Below are 3,116 nucleotides of genomic sequence, written 5' to 3'. Positions count from 1 at the left end.
CCTGGATCTGGGCTGGATCCACCCTTTCAGCGTACACCTGGATCTGAACTGGATCCACCCTTTCAGTGTACACCTGGATCTGGGCTGGATCCACGCTTGGATTTCATCCGGATCCAGCTCCTACGACCCAGTCTCAATTGGGTCAGTATAGTTCGGGCTCTCGAAAGTTCGCGCTTGAAATCAAGCGGGACTCTTCGCACGTAAAACGTCACTCTATATGCATAAGCATTCACTCCTTCCTCCTGATCCACACCTCTCTTGTGGATTCGTCCTCTCTTTCTTTCCGATGTGACCAACTCACATCAGCGATCCTCCTCCTCCTGGCCCACACCCTTTCTGTGGGTCCTTCTTCATCCTCCCATCGACATGACCAACTCACATCCATGGATCCCCTTCCTACTCTTCTTCATGAGATTGCATCACGCCGAATCTGTTCCGATTCGTACGATCCCGCAAGAAATCATAGAATAATGCTCCACAGTTCAGATCTGCCTCGTCTACCCAACTGGGTATGTCATATCCACGCCAATACACCAGCAATTCGCGGTAAATCCGTCCGTATCTAGTTCGCTTCCCTGACCTCATATCGGTGATCTTCTCGACTTCGAACTCGTCGGCTTCGAGATCCACATTCCAACTATCTTCCGGTAGAAGGACTTCGTTGAAATCCACCCGGTTGGACTCATTCACCGAAAGACGGATTTGCGGCCGGTCCGGATATTCCTTGACCAGCTTCAGCTTGGATACGTGTACCACAGGGAACAAGCGATATTCGGTACCTGCTGTTTCCAACTTCGCAGCGTCTTCCCCTATCTTCTCACTTACTCGGAGCGGTCCGTGCCGTAGGTGGGCCAGTTTGCAGGCGTGTCCTTCCTTCACTCGATCCAAATACAGCCACACCTGCGATCCAACTCGGATTTGATGTGGACGAGCGTCTTCGTTGTGTCGATCCGCTCGGTCCTGTACCGCACTCCGTAACCGTTCGTTCACTTGGGATCTGGCTTGCCGGTAATATTTCTGGACTTGGTATCGCCATCGTCTTGGATCTCGGTTCCTTTTCTTGGTGCTACATACCGGAATGGCCGCTTCTAGGGTGGATTTGGGATCCCACCCATGTACCAAGTAAAATGGGGTATCACCCCGGATCCTGTCTTGTGCGGTGTTCATCGCGAACGGGAGTCGTTCTGCGTACTCATCCCAATCCCTCTGATCCAAATCCTGGACATACATCTTGAGTGCTCTCGTGATCGTCTGCACCATGCGCTCGGCCGACCCGTTAGCTTGGACGATATGCCATGATTGCTCGCTGTCTCTGCCCCAGGATCCGGTTGAAAGCTCGAAAGAAATCAGACATGAACCCGGGCTCCCGATCGTGACGAATCATCTCACTAGCCCCAAATCTACGAAAGACACACTCCTCGTACGATTCGGCGATGGTTTGCGCCGTTCTAGACGCACTAGCCTTGGCTATCACGTACCCGGTAAACAAGTCCACCCAAATCAACAATTCTGTGTTTCCTTTGAACGACTTGGGCAACGAGGGGATGTGATCCATGGCTATGATTTGGAAAGGGTAAGTCGCTTGGACATTCCCAGGTGACTCCCCTTCGATTGTGGGCCTGCCCTTGCCTGTCTCACAATCCACACATTCACCGACATATCGTTGCACGCTCTTGAATAGTCCCCTCCAGTGGGAAACATTCCCGGATCCGTTGGTAGGTCCGACCAATTCCCTGATGTCCACCTTCTAAACTAGCGTGATAGTGATGTAGGACATCCTGTTGTAAGGTTTCCGGCATCACCAGTCTCATCAATCCGTCTCGATCCCCGCTGACCCGTTTCGTAGGAGGGCAATAGAAGAGCAAATCGCTCAGATCCACTGCATAATCCGTAGCGGTAATACTGTAGGGATTTGGTATCCTCCCGACTCAGGTCTCGTACATCCCCCATCAGATACTTCTTTAGTTTCAAGATCCACGCTTCTTCGTTCTGTGCTTTGAGGATCCGCTCAATGCGGACTCCCTTCACAAATGTTTCATCGAGCAACTGGGGGCTAGATTCAATCCTTCCTCTGGACCTAGTGACAGCCATTACCTGGACTGTCCTTTTCGCGGATCCAACCACCACCACCTCATCTAGTCGGTTCAACGTAACTAGATCCTGATGGGCGGCCTCCCTCTCCACTTCGACACCCCACTGATTCTCAGGGGGTGTATATACCAAACTGTCTCACGACGGTCTAAACCCAGCTCACGTTCCCTATTAGTGGGTGAACAATCCAACAATTGGCGAGTTCTACTTCGCAATGATAGGAAGAGCCGACATCGAAGAATCAAAAAGCAACGTCGCTATGGACGCTTGGCTGCCACAAGCCAGTTATCCCTGTGGTAACTTTTCTGACACCTCTAGCTTAAAATTCAAAAGAACTAAAGGATCGATAGGCCACGCTTTCACGGTTTGTATTCATACTGAAAATCAAAATCAAGTGAGCTTTTACCCTTTTGTTCTACATGAGATTTCTGTTCTCATTGAGCTCACCTTAGGACACCTGTGTTATCATTTAACAGATGTGCCGCCCCAGCCAAACTCCCCACCTGACGATGTCTTCCAGGTAGCTCACCCAGGCAAAAGCCCAAGTTTACAACTAGAACTGAGCGACCGCGAGGCCACACAGATGCTACATCATGGTATAAGTAAAACAACATTGAGAGTAGTGGTATTTCACAGACGGCAGAGCCTCCCACTTATTCTACACCTCCCAAGTCATTTCACAACGTCAGACTAGAGTCAAGCTCAACAGGGTCTTCTTTCCCCGCTGATTATTCCAAGCCCGTTCCCTTGGCTGTGGGTTCGCTAGACAGTAGATAGGGACAGTGGGAATCTCATTAATCCATTCATGCGCGTCACTAGTTAGATGACGAGGCATTTGGCTACCTTAAGAGAGTCATAGTTACTCCCGCCGTTTACCCGCGCTTGGTTGAATCTCTTCACTTTGACATTCAGAGCACTGGGCAGAAATCACATTGTGTCAACACCGTCTCCGGCCATCACAATGCTTTGTTTTAATTAAACAGTCGGATTCCCCTTGTCCGCTCCAGTTCTGAGCCGGTGTCAAC

General features: G+C 50.4%; 1 non-coding gene across 1 annotated transcript; it reads right to left on the bottom strand.

The window, feature by feature from the left end:
• Window positions 1-2,224: 2,224 nt before the first annotated feature.
• On the bottom strand, window positions 2,225-3,110 carry PITG_33117 (the record flags this gene model as incomplete). Its single annotated transcript, XR_009934511.1, has 1 exon — window positions 2,225-3,110. It is a non-coding gene; the product is annotated as a 28S ribosomal RNA (ribosomal RNA).
• Window positions 3,111-3,116: the final 6 nt, after the last annotated feature.

The sequence above is a fragment of the Phytophthora infestans genome, genomic scaffold (assembly GCF_000142945.1).
Source record: "Phytophthora infestans T30-4 supercont1.52 genomic scaffold, whole genome shotgun sequence".
Classification (NCBI taxonomy): Eukaryota; Oomycota; class Peronosporomycetes; order Peronosporales; family Peronosporaceae; genus Phytophthora; species Phytophthora infestans.
This window is presented reverse-complemented; position numbering and strand designations above follow the sequence as displayed.